The sequence below is a fragment of the Scyliorhinus canicula genome, chromosome 1 (genome assembly GCF_902713615.1).
Source record: "Scyliorhinus canicula chromosome 1, sScyCan1.1, whole genome shotgun sequence".
Taxonomy (NCBI): Eukaryota; Metazoa; Chordata; class Chondrichthyes; order Carcharhiniformes; family Scyliorhinidae; genus Scyliorhinus; species Scyliorhinus canicula.
In genome coordinates this window covers 138,330,607-138,353,212 of record NC_052146.1, presented here as the reverse complement: position 1 = coordinate 138,353,212, position 22,606 = coordinate 138,330,607, and positions in this window count along the sequence as shown.

Below are 22,606 nucleotides of genomic sequence, written 5' to 3'. Positions count from 1 at the left end.
CACCTCCAGTCCACACGGCATCAACTCCCCGGTGAGTCTGTGGAAGATTTCTGGCGAGGGACTGCGATTGCCAGGCCATTTCAGCCGTTGAACATGCTAAACTTCTAATTAGAGATGCTTTCGTTACGGGCACAGGGTCAACTTACATCCGCCAGCGCCTCTTAGAAGGGGCTACCTTCGACCGCGCGGCGACGAAGAAACTCGCGATCTCACTCACAGTCGCCTCCCGCAATGTACAGGTGTATGCCCCCGACCGCATCGGCCACCCCTCCTGGGCATCATGGACCCCACCAGCAAATACTTCATCATGGACCCCACGAGCGACCGCCCCCAGCCAACCCTAGGCCTGCGCCGCGCGGCAGCCAACCAACCCCGGGGACCCAAGTGCTACTTCTGCGGACAGACAAAATACCCCCGGCGCGGGGCGAGCTCTGCAAGGCCTGCGGGAAGAAAGGACATTTTGCTGCTGTGTGCCAGGCACGCTCAATCGCCGCTATTGTCCCTGCACCCTCCACGTGCGACCCGTGGGCGCCGCCATCTTCCTCGCCTCAGACCACGTGCGGCCCGTGGGTGCTGCCATTTTGCTCACCTCACAACACGTGCGGCCCGTGGGTGCCGCCATCTTGCTTGTCTCAGGACACGTGCGGCCCGTGGGCACCGCCATCTTTAACGTCACCTGCTACGTGCGCCATATGGGGGCCGCCATCTTCCCCGCCTCAGGACCCCTGCTCGTCAGGCACCTCATCGGGCCGCTCATTGCTTGCAACCTCCGCCGACCACCCATGGGCCTTCCAACTGCATCTCGCCTCCAGCTGCGTCTCGCCTCGCGATCTCACGATCGACCAGTCCCGACCACACAACCTTGCGATCGCGTGCACGACAGTGAAGGTAGATGGGCACGAGACATCATGCCTTCTGGACTCCGGGAGCACTGAGAGCTTCATCCACCCTGATATGGTAAGGTGCTGTTCCCTCACGGTACACCCCATTAACCAGAGAAACTCCTTGGCCCACGGATCCCACTCCGTGGCGATCCGGGGGTACTGCATCGCTACCCTCACCATCCAGGGCGTAGAGGTGAGCGGCTTCGGGCTCTACGTCCTTCCCAACCTCTGCGCTGCCTTGCTACTCGGCCTGGACTTTCAGTGCAACCTCCAGAGTCTAACCCTGAAATTTGGCGGACGCCTACCACCCCTTACTGTATGTGATCTCACGACCCTTAAGGTCGATCCACCTTCTCTGTTTGCAAACCTCACCCCGGATTGCAAACCCGTTGCCACCAGAAGCAGACGGTACAGTGCCCAGGACAAGACCTTCATCAGGTCCGAGGTCCAGTGGCTGCTGCGGGAAGGCATCATCGAGGCCAGCAACAGCCGCTGGAGAGCTCAAGTGGTAGTTGAGGAGAGTACTGGGGAGAAAAACAGGATGGTCGTTGACTACAGTCAGACCATCAGTGAGGAAGATGCCTCACTTAGCTGCAAAGCTACCAGAAAGTACAATGAGAGTTGACCATGCACCAGAGGGCAGTAGTGTTCCAAAGGACACAGCCTATTATCCAACTGACCAGCAGGAAGGTTCCAACCAGGTTAAATCCCATACCCATCCACCTTAATGCAGAATTGCGAGACAACCTGACAGGATTGCCCACTGCAACTAAAATGATCCATCACAACCACCCAGGCTACAGCCCTGTAGCCATACCTGGTATAGGCTCCTTCTAGAAAGCAGTCTTCCAATTATCCAGGATCAGGAAGGCTGACCCTTCAGGAACCTGTCGCCATGCCAACTTAAAGCAGCTAGCCATAGAAGCGAGAACATTCCAGTGGTGCTAGCGCCCATGCTGGACACTCAACCAGAGTCCCTGATGGGGCCAAAGTCCAATTACAACACCCCAATCCACTGACAAACATACAAAGCACAGTCCCTGGTTTGAACAGCTGAACTCACAGGTTACCATAGTGGACAGTGAGGGACGAAACTGGACCGAACCGCTCAGCCCTACAATCAAAGGGCCTTGCCCTCTCATATTGAGTAATTTAGCATTCCTCCACAGATAGCCCCGAGCAGCTGGACCATTATTCACCCCTGTGTGCTAACCATCTGGTAAAATGCTCCCCAGAAATTTTAATGGTCACCTAATTAGGAGTTGGACAGCATAGCTCTCAAACCAATGGTTTTGCATGTGCCTGATCCACACAGAGGAAAATACAAAACTCCAACCCCATAAAGACTTCCCATATAGATAGGTTTTGAATTTTCCCAGGTCCACATCCTGGAACAGGACAATGTGATTACTGACGCACTAACCCAGATTTAAACCTCAGGAATGGAAATGCAGCAAAGTACTGTCAATGCCCCGCTAGCTGTGTGTCTGGCATGCCAGTTTAATAAGAGAATGAACGCATACTTATTGACTTCCTATTCTTCCTGCATAAGACCACATAAGTATTTTGTTTTTCCCCAATGCCGTAAGGACTATTAAGGGCTAAGATCTCACTGTATATACTTTCCTTATAAAATATATAGAGATATACTCATTGCTCGCTCTAAAAATGTAAAACTGGACACAGACCGAAAAATGTTAAATCTTTGTGTGACCCTCGAACAAAAGGAGCATCAGGAAAACTGCACCTCATTACCCTGAAAAGATGCTAATGACCCCCTGTACAATTCAAATAGATAGAGAGCTATACAAAGGCCACCTGCATTTCATAACCCAAGCTGGTCAATCAGTGTCTACACATCTCCAAAAAAAAAGGCTACGCAACCTTCCTTTCAACTCTTAATAAGTGATACATTTAACAATCTTAGAGACCCAGACGAGGGATGCACATCCCTTATCAAAGCCAGAGCGGCAATGTGACATGGACTTCTACCTGCTGGAACCAGTATTATTGCCTTGTGGAACTGCAAAGACAGTCTGCAATTTGCTATCAATCGAGCAGCATCACAGACGAGGAGCTCTCACCCAAGTTGGACACCTGGCTCCATCTACCCTGCTTTTGATGAGAATTCCACTGCAAGGCTGATTCATCTTTGGTTGCCTATCTCATTGGTTGAAGTGAACACCACCAGAAAAATTAATGAACTAGCATTGGTTTCCGACCCACTGACTCTCATGAAACAATACCCCATTGGGCATTGATTCTCGACTCGGGAACCCGTGTGAAACAAAATTATTTTTCTTTATGGTCGCTGCATTGTAAATTTTTATTATCCCTCTTTTTTTGTACGTACGCGAAAGAGGCAAAGTGCGACCCTCCTGCCACATTTGGAGTGTGTGCAAATAAACGAACCCTTTGAGTTCATGCCATGTTACGTTTCTTGTGGGGTTATTAATGGAAATTGAATCACACCAAAACCAAGAGGCTTGCAAATACGCCACTATCTATAAAAGGGGAAGTAGTCAAAAATGCTTTTCTGTTTGTGGATGGGTGGTGAGAGGAGCAATTTATGTCGCTTAAATTAACTACTCCCTGAATTTTTTGATGGACACCTCTCAGTGGGAGGGACCTTTACCATTGGATCCCTAAATCCCGTGAAAGGCCCAATGGTGACCACCTCAGTGCCTGAATGCTGTTAGGCCTCCCCTTAGAAGTGGTAGGGATTCCTCACTGGTTCTTCAACCAATGGGCGTGAAACCCTTGCCCCCCCCCCCCCCCCCCCGCCCACCTCTTCCCCCCATCCACCCACCATCATGCTCACTAAATCCAGTTCCAGATATTGGTTAAAGATGTGTTTTAAATAATGTTATAAAGAAACAGAGGGAGATGGATATGTGGACAGGATTAGGAAAGTAATTTCCATGAGTGGGGATGTTGCATTTAATGCCACAGCCACCAAAAGTGGGCGGAACACAAGTGTATTGTACCAGAGCACAGTGTCAACAGAATAGAGAATGATGAGGTGGGCTTGGCAGGGAATTCCATTCAAAAGATGCCAACTGAACAGTGCAATGCTCTCTCACTTGTTTCGGCCATTGAGATGGGGTAAAATGACTCCCGACATGCCATCTAAGTCTGACGTATCAGGGTTCTTTTGTGATTTTATACGGATAAGGTATTTACTCACTGTCAGTGTTTAACCATTCATGTGCAGATTGCAAAGAAATTAGTATGGCACGCTTCCTTGAGTTTAAATCAAAAGGATTTTGAAATAGGTTTTGACATCAACAGGTGTGAAATTCCTTGAGGGTGTCTGGACATGCCTTAAATGTATTTCATATGATTTATGGCAGCCATCTTGTGTCATTGCTTGTTTTATAAAAATCATTTTAAAACAGTTCAATATATATTTTATCAGCTAATGAGATTAAAAAGATTGAGATCACCCATGCACAAGCCACATCACCATAACGTAATATAGAACTGAAGTATCAGCCTCAATTATGTACTCAAGTTTTGAAGTCTTTATCAAAAAAATCCATATTTTTGAAAGATTACACTCAACTTTTGATGTTGAGCATCATTTTCCATTATGCAAACCTTTCCGTTACCAAAGTGTACCCACAGAAAAATGTCCCCAAAGGGGATAGAGGGGCACATTGGATATGACGAGGCACAGTTTTAGGGGAAAGTTTCCGACAGTATTGGAAAAATAGACTATAAGGCTCAATGCAGAATTGTAAGAAGAAGATGGCTTTAAAACACTGCATGATAAGTGGTATGGCATTCAGCTACATTGATTAAGGAAATCCCAGCTTCAACCCTTGGTACGTGATAAGTGGGAATGCTGTGAACTGGCTTCTGTGCCTCTGCATAAGAGATTGAAAATAAATAGCCAAGTTTCCTTTCATTCATCATTGCGAGCTCTGTTGTGGACATGGATGAGGATATCATTTGGTGCCAATACTGTCGGAAACCCTTCCCTAAAACTGTACCTCCTCATATCCAATGTGCCTCTCTATCCCCTTTGGGAACATTTTTCTGGAGGTACACTTTGGTAACAGAAAGGTTTGCATAGATTAATAACTCAAATTCACTGCCTTCAACTGTTTGTACAAAGTATATCCACTTGAGCAAGATAAAGGAGATGAAAGGCTGAGATAATAGAGAGAGTAAAACAAGGCCCAATATCTTGACTCCTGGTGAGGTCCCAACAATAATAATATATTCAGTGCACTTGTTAGTCTTGACAGTTATTGGCCAGTAAAATATTGTTGGAGGTTAAAATTATAATCAGATACCTTTCATCAAGCTGAATGGATTTTATGCAAACCTTGATCAAAGTGCTGAAAGTTCCACATAACCCAACATAGAAAATTTGAAGTAAATATTTAATGACAGGGGCAGTTAAATCATTGCCTTGTATAGTAACATAACTTTATATGAGTAGAACACATTAACTAGAATGTGAGTCTGGATAAATATTATGCCGTCTGAGTAGGCATCGGGATATTGGTGTTATGATTGAGGCATTTTCCCAATACTGTCAACTTGTGTTCACATCAGAAAAGCAGTTTGTATAAGTCGCCCGAATCTCCCATGAAGCCTGTGTGACCTAATGCATGCCTTGGAAGGGATAGCATACCGCCCTGTCCCCTCCCCTGCGCCCCTTGAAATAGGCATTCTGCCATTGCGATTATCTAGGAAGCCCATAGCGTTCTTTTTCAACACAATGTCTAGATAAACGTAGGCAAGATGGCAACACAGAACTCTCACTCTGGCTGCTGGACTGTATCGTGTGCTGCCATATACTGTGCCTCCAATCTGAGATATTGCAGACTTCCCAGACCAAGAAGTCAGGCTCTAAATCAAAGTAGTTTAATTTATACAAGGCAGAAAAATCAACAGTAAACAGTATAAACAGTATTATAATGAATGCAACACTATTCTACATTCCTTGTTTATAAAGTAATACACATCATTTTCCTTCCCTCTAAACATAGATTTTAAAATGGAAAATCACTTCCATCCCTGTGGAACAAGCTGTCTGAATGCTTGTTTGGTTACTTTTGCGAGTTGTCTTTAAAAATGAAGGCCCCCGGCAGAAGCGGAGGTGAGCGCGAGACGGCAGCGAGATCCGACGGGGGGAGCAAGCGACAACACCAAACCCATTTGAGTATTGCCCGCTGTAATTATTTCTCCGGCACCCGAATGTATATTTACCTCCCCAGTCTCCACCTCGCCCCCTTTCCCCCCCGCAAACAGTCACCTACTCATGTGTTGTAAATAATTTTGCCAGGTGTACAGAGTTGCTGCTGTTGAGTTGGTGCACATACCCGACCAGTTATTCTATTTTATTTTTTATTGTATTTTTTAAAACTATTTACTATTTTCTTTTCTTTGGTATGTTTGGGTGTGCCCTTCTCTTCTATAAATGTGTATATATATATATATATATATGCTTCTTATCCTGTGTACATAATGGTAAATATACTTTGTTCAAAAACCCAATAAAAAACATTTATAAAATAAAATGAATGCCATGCTCTGGCTTGGTATTTTCAAGCAAGATGGTGGTGAGGGTGTGAGGTGTGTAGTTCTGATCTGCCAAATTTGTACTGCGGGATTCTCTATTGGCAGGATCCACTGGTTTGCCGGCAGTGGACCCATACCCGTGGGTTTCCCGATGGAGTGGGGGTGGCCACAATGGCAAGTCCCAATGGCCGGCTGCCGGGATGGAGGACGTCGGTGCTGGCGGGGATGCGCCGTGCCAGAAAATGGGCCTGGCGGGACAGAGAATACTGCCTGTGGGGTTTTGAGTACACATCGTCCATTGATTCTTGATTTTGACCAGTTTCTCCACCTGGGAGGCAGCCTGAATGACAGGCCTGGCTTCCAGTTGGGCGAAGGATTCTGCTGAAGAGGCCGCATCCCAGGAGCAAGAAGGCTTCTGGCTTATAAGGTAATGATCGCACACAGAGATGGAGTTGGGCTGGTGGGCACAACGTGGTTTGGAGGGTTGGGGAACTTGAAGGAGGTTCAAGGAGAAATTGGGAATATATAGGGGAGTCAGTGATCACAGAAAGGACAGCGATTGCATGAGGCAGTCAGTGGTAGAGTGGGAGTATAATCACCCTGCAACTGTGGGGGGAAAAGGTGGTGAGGGTGATCGCAAGAGGTCCGATCATAGGCAGGCTGTGATCTAGGAGGTGAGATCCAATTACAGGCAGGGTGTTTGGTTAGCTTTGGGGGCCGGGAGGAAGCAGTCCTGCTCCTGTTGACCCACAAACAGTGCTGTAAAAACCTAACATGCAGCACTCATCGCCTCACTTTAGCTGTTGGGTTTCCTGTGGTCCAGGAAATCGTGAAAGCTGGAAGAGAGATAAAAGCAGAGGCACAAAGTGTCATTGATATATTTAAATGACTGAAATTGCCTCCTGGTTCTGGGTTGGGTCTCAAACCCCTCTCTCGACCCCGGCCTACTTTAAAACCGGAGAGGAGAGAGTTTGAAGTGCTTTGGTTCAGGTTTGAAATTTTTTAAATGTCAATATGTCACAAGACACGGAACATCTATTTTGGGTGTTAAATTATTTCTGAAGCTAGAGGGGTGGTTTTCTGCGAATGGCCTTTAAAAATGATGGATAAACTTGGATGCAGAAGTCCTGCCCCCATTTTGCTGGCAAAGGGAAAGGCGTGGGGCATGAATCGCATAGGACCATTCAAAATTAGGATTGAATTCAAATATTCAGCCCCAGTTTCACTGTTCCAAGTGTTGTAACTCACAATGTGGGAGTCACAATTTTTTTCATGAGGCATAATCACTCTTGAAGGGAAGATGTGGTCTGTTTAACTGTCATGATCTAAAGCTATTTACATTACCACCCCTTTAAAAATGAAAATAAAAACAGGATACAACTTGGTGTGAGGGCCCAATTGTAAAAGAAAACATTTGCTCCTGGGGTGGAATCATTGACAGGTCTTCTGATGTAGTTTAGAAAGAAACTTTAACCATCTGTTCTAATAGTTTTGATAATCTTTATTGTTGACAATTCCCCAAGGTTGTTATTTTAGCTGTCTAAGGTCAGCTGTCCAGAGACATCCATCAATATCCTTCAACACAACTCCTCTACGACAAGATGTTGCCGATTGCCCTCACCAACGGAAATAAGACTTTGAGTTCAAGATTGGAGTCAAGCCAGGATGTGCCATCATCCCCCCCTCGCAACCCCCCCCCCCCCCCCAACCACCCTTTAATCCATCTTCATCACCACCATCCTTCATCTTGTCAAGAACAAACTTTCCCGTGTAGTGGACATTGTCTCCAAGATGGATGAAAAATCTTTCATCCTCAACCGGTTGAAATCCAAGGAGAAAACAACAGACATTGCTCGTGGAATTTCAGTAGGCAGATGACATTGGCGTCGCCACACTCTTAGAAGAGAATCTTCAAGTCATGGGAACTTCCAACTCGGGAAGGGGCCATCCTGGACCTGGTATTGGGGAACGATCCCGGCCAGGTGGTTGAAGCTTCAGTCGGTGATTACTTTGGGAATAGCGATCACAATTCCGTAAGTTTTAGAATACTCATGGACAAAGACGAGAGTGGTCCTAAAGGAAGAGTGCTAAATTGGGAAAAGGACAAGTATAACAAAATTCAGCAGGAGCCAGGGAATGTGGATTGGGAGCAGCTGTTTAAGGGTAAATCCACATTTGAAATGTAGAAGTCTTTTAAGGAAAGGTTGATTAGAATGCAGGACAGACACGTCCCTGTGTAAATGAGGGATAGAAATGGCAAGATTAGGGAACCATGGATGACGGGTGGAATTGTGAGACTAGCGAAGATGAAAAAGGAAGCATACATAAGATCGAGGCGACTTAAAACTGATGAAGCTTTGGAGGAATATCGGGAAAGTAGGACAAATCTCAAACGCGCAATAAAGAGGGCTAAAAGGGGTCATGAAATATCTTTGGCTAACGGGGTTAAGGAAAATCCCAAAGCCTTTTATTCGTATATAAGGAGCAAGAGGGTAACTAGAGAAAGGATTGGACCACTCAAAGACAAAAGAGGGAATTTATGCGTGGAGTCAGAGGAAATGGGTGAGATTCTTAATGAGTACTTTGCATCGGTATTCACCAAGGAGAGGGACATGACGGATGTTGAGGCTAGGGGTGGATGTTTAAATACTCTAGGTCAAGTTGGCATAAGGAAGGGGGAAGTTTTGGGTATTCTAAAAGGCATTAAGGTGGACAAGTCCCAGGACCGGATGGGATCTATCCCAGGTTTCTGAGGGAAGCGAAGGACGAAATAGCTGGGGCCTTAGCAGATATCTTTGCAGCATCATTGAGCACAGGTGAGGTCCCGGAGGACTGGAGAATTGCTAATGTTGTCCCTTTGTTTAAGAAGGGCATGCACGGTATGCATGGTATCATGGGCATGCACGGTAGCATGGTGGTTAGCATAAATGCTTCACAGCTCCAGGGTCCCAGGTTCGATTCCCGGCTGGGTCACTGTCTGTGTGGAGTCTGCACGTCCTCCCTGTGTGTGCGTGGGTTTCTTCCGGGTGCTCCGGTTTCCTCCCACAGTCCAAAGATGTGCGGGTTAGGTGGATTGGCCATGCTAAATCGCCCGTAGTGTAAGGTTAATGGGGGGATTATAGGGTGTAGGGTGGATACGTGGGTTTGAGTAGGGTGATTATTGCTCGGCACAACATCGAGGGCCGAAGGGCCTGTTCTGTGCTGTACTGTTCTATATGTTCTATATGTTCTATAAGGGTAGCAGGGATAATCCAGGGAAATATAGACCTGTGAGCTTGATGTCAGTGGTAGGCAAACTGTTGGAGAAGATACTGAGGGATAGGATCTATTCACATTTGGAAGAAAATAGACTTATCAGTCATAGGCAGCATGGTTTTGTGCAGGGAAGGTCATGTCTTACAAACCTAATAGAATTCTTTGAGGAAGTGACAAAGTTAATTGATGAGGGAAGGATTGTAGATGTCATATACATGGACTTCAGTAAGGCGTTTGATAAAGTTTCCCATGGCAGGTTGATGGAAAAAGTGGTATGGGGTTCAGGGTGTACTAGCTAGAAGGATAAAGAACTGGCTGGGAAACAGGAGACAGAGAGTAGCGGTGGAAGGGAGTGTCTCAAAATGGAGAAAGCTGACTAGTGGTATTCCACAGGGATCCGTGCTCGGACCACTGTTGTTTGTGATATACATAAATGATCTGGACCATTTGCAGGTGGTCTGATTAACAGGTTTGCAGATGATACTAAGATTGGTGGAGTTGCAGATAGCGAGGAGGACTGTCAGAGAATACAGCAAAATATAGATAGATTGGAGAGTTGGGCAGAGAAATGGCAGATGGAGTTCAATCCAGGCAAATGCGAGGTGATGCATTTTTGAAGATCTAATTCAAGAGCGGACTATATGGTCAATGGAAGAGTCTTGGGGAAAATTGATGTACAGAGAGATCTGGGAGTTCAGGTCCATTGTACCCCGAAGGTGGCAACGCAGGTCGATAGAGTGGTCAAGAAGGCATACAGCATGCTTGCCTTCATTGGACGGGGTATTGAGTACAAGAGTCGGCAGGTCATGTTACAGTTGTATAGGACTTTGGTTAGGCCACATTTGGAATACTGCATGCAGTTCTGGTCACCACATTACCAGAAGGATGTGGATGCTTTAGAGAGGGTGGAGAGGAGGTTCGCCAGGATGTTGCCTGCTATGGAGGGTGCTAGCTATGAAGAAAGGTTGAGTATATTAGGATTGTTTTTGTTGGAAAGACGGAGGTTGAGGGGGGACCTAATTGAGGTTTACAAAATTATGAGAAATATGGAGAGGGTGGATAGGAACAAGCTTTTTCCAAGAGTGGGGGTGTCAATTACAAGGGGTCACAATTTCAAGGTGAGAGGGGGAAAGTTTAAGGGAGATGTGTGTGGAAAGTTTTTACGCAGAGGGTGGTGGGTGCCTGGAATGCTTTGCCAGCGGAGGTGGTAGAGGCGGGTACGATAGCATCATTTAAGTTTAGATAAAGGATCTAGATCGGCGCAGGCTGGGAGGGCCGAAGGGCCTGTTCCTGTGCTGTAATTTTCTTTGTTCTTTGTTCTTTGGTTGGCACCTTTGTGGAAGCATACCGAAGAATCAGTTTCAGTTGGCGGCATGGTGGCGTTGTGGTTAGCACTGCTGTCGTTGAGGACCCGGGTTTGATCTCGGCCCCAAATCATTGTCCGTGTAGAGCTTGCACATGGTCCCCATATCTGTGTGGGTCTCACCCCCACAGCCCAAAAAAATGTGCAGCGTAGGTGGATTGACCATGCTAAATTGCCCCTTAATTGGAAAAAAAGAATTGGATACTCTAAATTTATTTTTAAAAAGGAATCGGTTTCAGCCTCAACCTCAAGAAGAGTCAAGTCCTTTACCAACCCATCTCAGGGCAAGATCCGGATTCACCCTCCATCAAGATGAATGGAACATTTCCCCCACCTGGAGAACCACCTCTCATCTAAGACTGACATCAATGCAAAGATTCAATGGCATACCCAATCCATGAGTGCCTCCTTCACACGTCTAAGGACCAGAGTCTTTGACCGTGACATCCATACTGACACCAAGATCCTAATGTACAAAGCAACTCCCAATTCTTCTATATGGATCAGAAACTGGGACTACGTACAGACGCCACAGCAAGGCCCTGGAGAGGTACTATCAATGCTGTCTGAGATGCATCCTCCACACCAGCTGGGAGGACAGGTGTACTTTCAGTATCCTTGAAGGAACCAAGAGCACCATAATTGGGCCCATTATCATCTGAAATGATCAACCCCTGAGGCTGACCTCAAGAAATGCGACCTAGACCTCAATGCCTGGGAGACTGTTGCTCAGAAGAGACCTACTTGGAGAAACCTCCTAATTGAAGGGACACAATTCTTCAGGGATACCCAACAGCAAGACGAGGCCTGGGAAACATCTCCTGGAAAGAACTGCCAAGTGTGCAGTCGATGATGCAGCTCTAGGCTTGGTCGCCTCAACCTGGCAAGGACCCACAGAACCCATGACCAGTAACATGGAGTTCCATCGGTGGTCAATCATACTCGTCAGCGAGTGATCACCCAAGAGGATTATAGCTCAGCCACTTAAGGATGCCTGGCTGAGGTTTAAAAACCACTTAACTTAGCAGGGGGCTGAGCTAACATTTTGGTTGGCAGTGTTATGAGGTGATGGAAGGATTAGCTGTCTCTGGTAAGCGAATAAAAGTTTGTCTGTTTTAACAACAGAATGACCTCCTGAGGGGATTAAATTTTTTTGAGTGGGTTTTATGAATGAAGTGCTTTTTCAGGATCAAGTGTGTTGTCATGAGACTGTGTTAGATTATTAGAAGTTTATTTTTTTGATCTCTGAATGGCCTGAGATCTGACCACAGTGGATGATGGGTGAGTGGCTATGGAGATGTATGGGGGAAAATGGGTGGAGGATGGTGGAGATGAATGGTGCGGGCTAGAAGGCACAATGACTATTTATATAACTGTCCAAAAGCCTCAGAGAACTAAGTGGGCCTTCTAACCAGCCCACCTCAGCACTCACCCAGCTTGGTGGCAACTTCTTAACTGCTCCCAGAGGTGCCCGAACCCCCCCCCCCCCTTCTCCAAACTAACAATCATGCACACAAGGGTTGTTTCCATAGAGATGCGGGGAAATTTCTCACCTTGAGCTTCACGCCTCAATGGAGAAAATTCAATGCTTTAAGAAGTCCTGGCGTAAAACTGAAACTAACTTAATCTGTTCATGTCACTTGATATGATCTTAGACCAGAAGACCTCTGTCAAATAAGCCAAAGCTAATCAATGGCCCATTTTCCTTCTCAGAATCTCACACAGCTGCCAATCAAACCCAATATCACAGATTCAGGACTGATCATTTGTTCTGTCTCAGTGTGGCAGAGAATCATCTGTACATTTTAAAGCAGTTGTGGTAAACCACTGTATTGTATTGTACTGTTGTATTGTTAGATGCCTGGGCTTGTGCCTGCTGGCTCTGAACCACTGTAGTATATAATATGTGTATTGTGGTAAACTGCCACTGTATCATGTGCAAAGTGGTAAACCACTGCCTGCTGGCTCCGCCTCCCCTCGAATCGGTATAAAGGTGGCTAGTCTCCGCCGCTGCCTCTGTTCGGGATCCGAGGCCAGGAGGCTTTCTGTTCAGTTTATTAAAGCCTCAGTTACGTTCACACTCGTTTTGTGTTCATTGATGGCACATCAGCAGTTGACTACTGTGTCTCTCAATAATATATTAGATTGAACAGCCACTGCTACAGGGGGCCAGAACGGTGCTGGAGCAGTCTCCCATCTCGGCACGAGCTGTGCGCCGAGGGATCCGCGCATGTGCAGTGGTACTGGCGCCCACCCACGAATGTGCGGTGGCCTCTCTCAACGCGCCGGCCCTGACGCAACATGGCGCGGGAATTCAGGGGCCGGCGCGGAAGAAAATAGGCCCGGGGAGCGAGAGGCCGGCCCGCCGATCGGTGGGGCCCGATCTTGGGCCAAGCCCCATCGAAGGCCCCCCCTGGGGTCAGATTCCCTCTGCCCACCCCCCCTCCCCCCCCAGGCTTCCCCCGACCCTGCGCCCAGAGTTCCCTCCGGCTGTGACCAGGTGTAGATGGTGCCGGCAGGACTCTGCCTTTTTAGAGCGGCCGCTCGACCCATCCCAGGCCGAGAATTGGCAGCCCGGCTGCATACAGCGGCCCACGGCTGGCGCCGCGCCAAATGCGCTGGTGCCAATGTCGGCGATTCTCCACTCCACGGAGTGCCAGCGTCGGGGCGGCGTGGCCCGGTTGCGGGGATTCTCAGGCCCGGCTCCGGGCTGGGAGAATCCCGCCCCCAGTGTTTGACAATGGCAAAGATATTCATCCCTGTAATAAAACAGCCCTGGGCAAATTAGCAGTTCTAACTCAGGGAACCCATTGTGTTGGTCATACACACCCACACCATGGGCGGAATTCTCCGTTGCCCGTCGTAACGCGGGTTTCCGGCGAGAAAAATCGGTGTTAATCACTCCGGCGTCGGGGCCTTCTTTAAGGCCGCTATTCTCCGTTCCCGGAGGGGCTAGCAGCTGACTGACGCGATACGCGTCAGTTTCACCAGCTGCGGAAGTGGTGAGACCCGGCGTATTTTGGAGGAGGAGGAGGAGAGAGACAGACCCGGCATTTGGGGGGGGGGTGTGTGTGTCCCGGCATTTGGGGGGGGGGGGTTTGGGGGCAGCGGCGGGCAGAGAGGGGGGGCGACGGATGCCCGGGGCCAACGCACCGTCGCCCCCCCCCTCTGTACGCCGCTGCCCCCTACCCCAACCCCCCCCCTCACCACCCCTACCTCCCTCCCCACCGCTCCTACCTCCCTCCCCACCACCCCTACCTCCCTCCCCACCAACCCTACCTCCCTCCCCACCAACCCCTACCTCCCTCCCCACCAACCCCCCTCCAACGCCACCCCCCATCTCTCGCAACGCCGCAGGCCCCCCCCCCCCCAACGCCGGGTCCCCCCCCCTCAACGCCGGGTTCCCCCCCCCTCAACGCCGGGTCTCTCCCCCCCCCTCAACGCCGGGTCTCTCCCCCCCCCCCTCAACGCCGGGTCTCTCCCCCCCCCCCCCTCAACGCCGGTTCTCTCCCCCCCCTCAACGCCGGGTCTCCCCCCCCTCAACGCCGGGTCTCCCCCCCCCTCAACGCCGGTACCCACACCCCGTCCCCCTCCCTCTGAAGGCCGGTACCCACCCCCCCCTCTCTCCTCCCCCCCCTCTCTCCTCCCCCCCTCTCTCCTCCCCCCCTCTCTCCTCCCCCCCTTCCTTCCTCCCCCCCCCTTCCTTCCTCCGTTAGTGGGGGGGGGGGGGTGCGGCGTTGGAGGGGGGTAGGGGTGGTGAAGGGGGTAGGGGTGGTGAGGGGGGGTTGGGGTAGGGGCAGCGGCGTGCAGAGAGGGGGGCGACTGATGCCCGGGGCCAACGCACCGTCGCCCCCCCTCTGCACGCAGCTGCCCCTACCCCAACCCCCTCCCCTCACCACCCCTACCCCCTTCACCAACCCTACCCCCCTCCAACGCCGCACCCCCCCCCACCCCCCACCCCCCACTAACGCCGCACCCCCCCCCCACTAACGGAGGAAGGAAGGGGGGAGGAAGGAAGGGGGGGGACGGAGGAAGGAAGGGGGGGAGGAAGGAAGGAAGGGGGGGAGGAAGGAAGGGGGGGGACGGAGGAAGGAAGGGGGGGAGGAGGAAGGAGGGGGGGAGGAGGAAGGAGGCGGGAGGAGGGAGGAGGAAGGAGGGGGGAGGAGGAGGAGAGAGGGGGGGGTGTGGGTACCGGCCTTCAGAGGGAGGGGGACGGGGTGTGGGTACCGGCGTTAAGGGGGGGGGGGACCCGGCGTTAAGGGGGGGGGGGTTGCGGCGTTGCGAGAGATGGGGGGCGGCGTTGGAGGGGGGTAGGGGCGTTGGAGGGGGGTAGGGGCGTTGGAGGGAGGTAGGGGTGGTGAGGGGGGGGTGGTTGGGGTAGGGGGCAGCGGCGTACAGAGGGGGGGGCGACGGTGCGTTGGCCCCGGGCATCCGTCGCCCCCCCTCTCTGCCCGCCGCTGCCCCCAAACCCCCCCGATGCCGCAACCCACTCCCCCGATGGCCGCAACCCACTCCCCCGATGGCCGCAACCCACTCCCCCGATGCCGCAACCCACTCCCCCGATGGCCGCAACCCACTCCCCCGATGGCCGCAACCCACTCCCCCGATGGCCGCAACCCACTCCCCCGATGGCCGCAACCCACCCCCCCCCCGATGCCCCCCCTGATGCCGCAACCCACTCCCCCGATGCCGCAACCCCCCGATGGCCGCAACCCACTCCCCCCCCGATGGCCGCAACCCCCCCCCGATGCCGCAACCCACCCCCCCGATGCCGCAACCCACCCCCCCGATGCCGCAACCCACCCCCCCCGATGCCGCAACCCACCCCCCCGATGCCGCAACCCACCCCCCCCGATGCCGCAACCCACCCCCCCCATGCCGCAACCCCCCCCATGCCGCAACCCCCCCCCATGCCGCAACCCACCCCCATGCCGCAACCCCCCCCCCATGCCGCAACCCACCCCCCCCCCCATGCCGCAACCCACCCCCGACACTGAACGGCGTCAACCATCATCAATGGTTGACGCCGTTTTAAATCAACTGTGATTTTCGCCGACGTGACCCGTGGCCACGTCGGCGGGACTTCGGCCCATCCGGGCCGGAGATTTAAGGTCAGTGCAAAAAAAATGAAATCCCGCCGGCGCCAGCTGTTTTCACAGGCTGCCGGCGGGATTTGCACAACGCCGGTTTTTTACCGGCGGGAGAATTCGAAAACCTGCGGGAGCGGAAATAACGCCGCTTCCCGCCAATTCTCCGACCCTGCGTGGGGTCGGAGAATTTCGCCCCATGTGAGCCCCTTCCAGCCAACTTGTCTGATCTGAGTTAATGGGCCCATCTGTTGTAACTTTGTGTAATGTTGAATGTTAACCCTTCAAGTCTTGTTTCTATATTTCAATTCCATATCCAGTGTGTTAAAATATGATTTACTGGAGTGTTTTCCTGTCCAAGCTAATCTAATGATTGAGTCAGTAAACCATCCACCAAGTGTGGGACAAAGCATTATAGGACAGATTTTCCAGATTCACATGCTGGTCAGCGCACAATTAGCTGGTCTTGTCTGGGACAACAATTAGGGCATTATATTTGGCTTCAGTGTCCATGGATTAAGGAGGAGCGACAAAACAAGAGAGGCTGCTGGTTTTCCGTGATCTCCGCATTTACAGGGAGGTATGCAAGACCCTTGAAAGGAAATGATGATCTTATGGGTGGAAATTACTTCTTTGATAGAGGAGGAGCTTTGGTTCAATGTATTCCCCATGTGAACTCACTGGCAAACCTACCCAAATATGATGATGAGAATATTTCCATCACTTTGCCCTTTTATCTGGTTAGCCCTGTTTATGGAAATGCAGCCACATCTCTTCAATAAGCAAAGAAAGTGTATGGTTTGAATTTGACTTCTAACACACGACTTGTGTGTTATAGATGCTGTGCTGTCTCAAATTCATTTACAGCACCATTAGAATGGTTTGTTTCCAATAGTAACATATTCTTCTGACAGTTTAAATAGGCCATTGCAAAATGAATAATGTATTCAACAGTATTAGAAAGGACAATTAGTTTTTTTAACTGTCAATGTTCATATATGTGAAATTTAAATATTTTGGGTTGGATTCTCCGCATCGCCGACGCCGAAATCGCGGCTGGCGCGGGATCAGAGAATCCATTTTCCTGCAAGAAATTGGGAGCAGCGCCAGTTCCCCGGGCGCGATTCTCCGCCCCCCACGAAGGGGCGGAGAATAGCGGGAGGGCCTTCCCGACCTCCCGCTATTCTCCCCCCCCACGGCCGCCCCACGACATGAATCGCTGCTCGCCATTTTTTTTACGGCGAACAGCGATTCTCCCCTATCCAATGGGCCGATTTCCCAGGCCTTTACGGCCGTTTTCACGAATTTAAACACACCTGCTATCACAGTTCGTGAAAACGGCCGCAAAGTGCCGTTCTGCACAACCATGCCACCGATTGGCACGGCTGCACCACGGCGGGTCCGATTCCCGCGCCCTCTTTGTCCCTCCGCCGCCCCGCAGGATCAGTCCGCGGGGCGGCTGAGGGGCATGACGGACCGCGTATGTGCAGGTTTGGCGCATATGCGCGGCTGACGTCATCGTGCGCGTCAGCCGGCGTGAGTCTTGGCGGCCGGGCTTAGTGAACGTTCGCTAAGCCGTTCTTCTCGGGGCCGCGATGCTAGCCCCGACCGGGGTGTGAATCGGGTCCCGGGAGGGGGCGCGGAGGCTGCCGTGAAACACGGCCGGTTTCACGGCAGCCTTTACGACTCTCCGCATTTGTGGAGAATCGCGCCCCCCGATTCTGTGGGTCCCGCAAAGTGGCGTACTCGGATCTACCTGGGGCCATTGCCAGAGGCCCGCTCCACCATTCTCCGCCTCCGACTGGCCGAAGTCCGGATGGCGTGGATGTAATGTGGTCCAGCTGGTCGGGATACTCCCATGGCGGCTGCGGACTCAGTCTGCGGCTGCCCTGGTCGATGGGCAGGCTGATCGGAGGGAAGGGGGGGGGGGCCTTATAGGCGGCCAGGAAATGTTTGTGCGGCCATTGAGGATAGGGTGTGTGGCTGATTGGGTGGAATATATTTTGGATCCAGCCATGGAGCACGGTGCGGCCGCTGGAGGGACCCTGCTAGCCCCCTGCAGGGCTAGGAATTAGTGTCCTTTCCCCAATAGTTTTTCTGGCGTGAAATTCCATCGTTTTGATGTCGGCGTGGGGACATAGTCCCAATACTGGAGAATCCAGCTCCCTGCCTGTCATGGATGGAACTTATGTTTTTCCTTCTCCCCAGGATCTGTGTGTTTGTGTGTCAGATGTGTGTGATTTCTTGCCCTCAATTTAAATAATTTCACCAGCAAGCTTTTTGTGAATTTCAAAATAAGGAAAGTTTTTATTATCACACACTTGCCCTGGAGATTGAGAAACCTCACCCACACTATCTCACACACAAAGATTTGATATGTAGGAGGGATAAAGCAATGCTATTACAATTTATGTCTCAGTCTCTTTCATGGCAGGCTTGCACTTTCTTAGATGAATTGATAGCTTTGGTTGAAGTAAATGCCTTATAAAGCAGGGGATTTTCAGTAAGCGACAAAGCCTCTTGTAGTTGACCATCCAGGAGGTTTCTTGTCACCTGAACTTGAGGTTAGAAGAGTTTGGGCAGAGTCATTCTTCAACTTTCAAAGTATGGCTACTTATGGCCTTGGTAGCCTAGTTGTCATGCAGCTGATGCAAAGGCTGGTGGATGGATTTCCACCCAAGCAGCTTTATGCTGAATTTTTAAAGCAGACCATAAAATTGCTTCCTCAGCATGTGACTTGTACAAGTTCAAAGTTCTTTTTTTCAAAAAGAGTGCGTTGATTACACGTGTTTTCACTTGACACTTTGAAATTCATCCATCCTAGCTTTGATAAGAAACAATTGTCAAACAAATTAAGGTCGATGGAAATCCATTCACACTCATGTGACACACATTGAGTTTTGATGTTTCTTTTATCCATGATGGGACAAATGGGAATTCTGTGGAGGTGTGTGGAGGGCTGTGTGGTGGGAGTGGCGGGGTGGGGGGGAGGAGTAGTTTACCCTAAGAAAGTGGGGGGTGGAGCCTGCTTTGCGGGCCAAGTTAAACTTAGAAACATCAGCTTCTCTGAAACAAGCTTACTCCAAAGCCCGCATTTCTGGCTTAAATTGAAATCATTAGGGGTGACCACACTGTTCCAGGGTTGGAACATTAAATATGATAAAATGGCTGTGGGTTTCATAGGCATGCAGGGTTTCAACATTTACTGCGTTCAGAAGTGTTCACAACCATCACAAGGGTTCCCTTAACCTGAGTGAACCCCAATCCTAGCACAAATTCACTTACCCTGACTGTCAGTGTCCATCTCCCCATGGGGTTTGTCAATCTATCTGGGCCTGTGGGCAGGGGTCTGCTCACTGACATCACTAAAACTTCATAGCTTGGGAGAGAATGCCAAAAGGAAGGTCCCCCCCCCCACCTCCAACCCCCAACCTTCTGATCCCTGTGGGTCATGTCAGTAAAAGCTCTCCCCTGAGGTGTTGGAATAGCAAAAATATGCTCTGCTACTGTCTGTGCTCTCGATGTTGAGTTAAGTTACCAGGGTGGTGATGGGGAGACAAGGCAGGGAGGAAATGCTCTGGAGTGGTAACACAGTAAATTTTAAATGCATTTCTGATGTTGCTTCAGTTCTTCCCTACTTCAGGAGAAAATAATGAAAAAAAGTCTAATTTTAGCTGGATAAATGAAAACATATATGTTTCCTGATCTTTGGATAAAATGGCAGTCTAGTTCCTGACAAGAAGGCAGAATTTCCAACAGTAAAACACAGCTGGTTTAATTGGTCATAGATCATAGAATTTACAGTGCAGAAGGAGGCCATTCGGCCCAGCGAGTCTGTGCCAGCCCATGGAAAGATCACCCGACCTAAGCCCACACCTCCACCCTAACCCCGTAACCCAATCTAATCTTTTTGGACACTAAGGCAATTTAGCATGGCAAATCCACTTAACCTGCACATCTTTGGATTGTGGGAGGAAACCGGAGCAACCAGAGGAAACCCACGCAGACAGGGGGAGAGCGTGCAGACTCCAAACAAACAGTGACCCAAGTCAGGAATCGAATCTGGGCCGCTAGAGCTGTGAAGCGACAGTGCTACCCACTGTGCTACCGTGCCGCCCCGTGGTGTTATTTTGCAGTTACTCTAAATGACAGCTTGAAGTGGTACTTGGAATGAGAAACTCCAGTTATAATCAAAGACCAGCATATTGCTCATTCCACTCTTGAAATCTGATCACAATTGGCATTAGATGTTGCATTGAATCCATTCACCGTAGCTAAACACACACAGAGGATTGCCAGTGTTTGATGTGACGAGAGAGTGCACAAGTCCTGATTCAGGAAACATCCCCAACGTAATTTGGCATTGTTAGCTGAACAAAGCATCTTTAACTGCTCGCACTCTCTGGCATAAGCTGCAGAGCTGCTTAATTATGCGCGCAAGCCTTATTTAGATACAGTTAAAGCATCAGATGACAAAAATAAATTGAACCCAGAATGTTACTGCTGGGTCAGTCAGTGCAGGAGAATATAAGGACATCTTTCTAATTTAGTAAAAGGTAAATTTAAAATAGACTTGTTCACGCAAAGAGTGGTCAATCTATTGGGTACGGGTTCGGAGTGGAAACAAAAGCATTCGATCCATTCCTGTTTTTGTTACCTCTGGACTTGACATTCCAATGTGACCTCTCACATCCCACCCTTCATTAATTTGAGGTCTTCCAAACTCTGCTGCCCATATCTTTACTCAGGCCAAGTCCCGTTTGTCCATCGCCTCTATGCTCGCTGATTCACATTGAGTCCGCATCAAGCAAGTGCCTTGATTTCAAAAGCCTCATCCTTGTTTAGCGAGCCCCTCCATTGATTAGCCCCTCCCAAACTTCGTCCGGGCCCACAACCCTTCGAGATACCTACATTCTTTGAATTCTGGATTTGTTCCTATTTTAATTGCTCTACCAATGATTGTGGTGCCTCCAGCTGTCAAGGCCCTATACGCTCTGGAATTCCTTCACTAATTCCTTCTCTCTTTCCTCCTTTAAAAAACTTCTTAAAACCTGTCTGATTGACTAACAGTGTGGCAATATTACCTGTATGGTTAGGGTTGCCGCACTATGGTTTTGGATGAGCAGTCTCAATTTTCAGTAAAGCGTCAAGTAAACTGGTCATCAAGAGTGCAAAGTTTATCTCTGCTTAAGTGAAGAGTTAATTGTGGATGGGAGGAGGTCTTGGCCCAATATGCCAGCAGCTGGATTCAGGTAGGAATATATTTTAAGAATGTCAGAAAGTCTGGCAGTGTTATACCCCAAACTTATGGATCCATGAAACCCACCATATTTGTATTGAAAGGTGCTAGACTGATGGAAATGGGGACAATTCCATCTTCTTCTCTGTTACAAATAGTGTCAATTAACCAATGCCCTTGCACCATCATCCTACAATGTTTTGTTCGCTCCTCTGCATCTTATATCTTTCAATCATCTCAAAATTAGATTCAAAATCAGTTTCAGGATTGACAGGCAGCTCTTCAACCTCAGAAAGACCTCAAGTTATGGCAAAGGTGTTGAAAGAACTATTTGCTGGTGACTGTGCTCTGTTCACTGCCAGGATGATTGGCAAACAATTATGAACCATTAATGAAGCTGCTTGCCTGCAATTTAGCGTGATTATCAGCCAGGAAAGGCGATGGTGCTCTTCCAACCAGCCCTGGGCAAAGGTTATTATTGGTGATCACACATTTATTTATTTTTAAAATTTAGTGTACCCAATTATTTTTTTCCAATTAAGGGGCAATTTAACGTGGTCAATCCATCTAACCCGCACATCTTTGAGTTGTGGAGGTGAAATCCTCACAGACATGGGGAGAATGTGCAAACTCCACAGAGACAGTGACCCAGGGCCGGGATCGAGATTCACTTACTTCTGGGATGGCAAAGTGCATGTTGATACAAAGTGCATGGTGATGTAGTCGAGGTTCATAAAAAACTGAACCAATGTTTTATAATGTAAGATGACTTCAGCTGGACAAGCAGTGTGATGCTTACGGTAAATGTTCTGGTAAATTGTGTAGTTTTAGTTTGGTAAACTGCAATGGTTCCTTTGGATACACTTGAAAGTTTATAAGCTCTGCATTAGCCAATTTGTCTGCATTTAGGAAAGTCTGACTTAGTTTTACAGAAAGAGTGTGCACATATGTGCATATTAGGTAAACAAAAAAATCAACCTGCACTTTCTCAGTAGTCTGTTTCGGCTTATCTGAAAAATGGTAATCGGTTTCCATCATTATGTCAAAATTCCAACTAACCAAAATAGAAATAAGGGGGACAATTTTCCGGCTGGATTGCGCCTGGCGCCAATCCCACTATTCCCAGTGAATAGCGGGAGAGCCCAAAAACAGGTTTTGCGCTGGGCGCTGAACCCGTCACTATGGGCGCAATTCTTTGGAAAAGATTCTAAGTGTGGTAGCGAGCAGGAATTGCTGTGAGCTT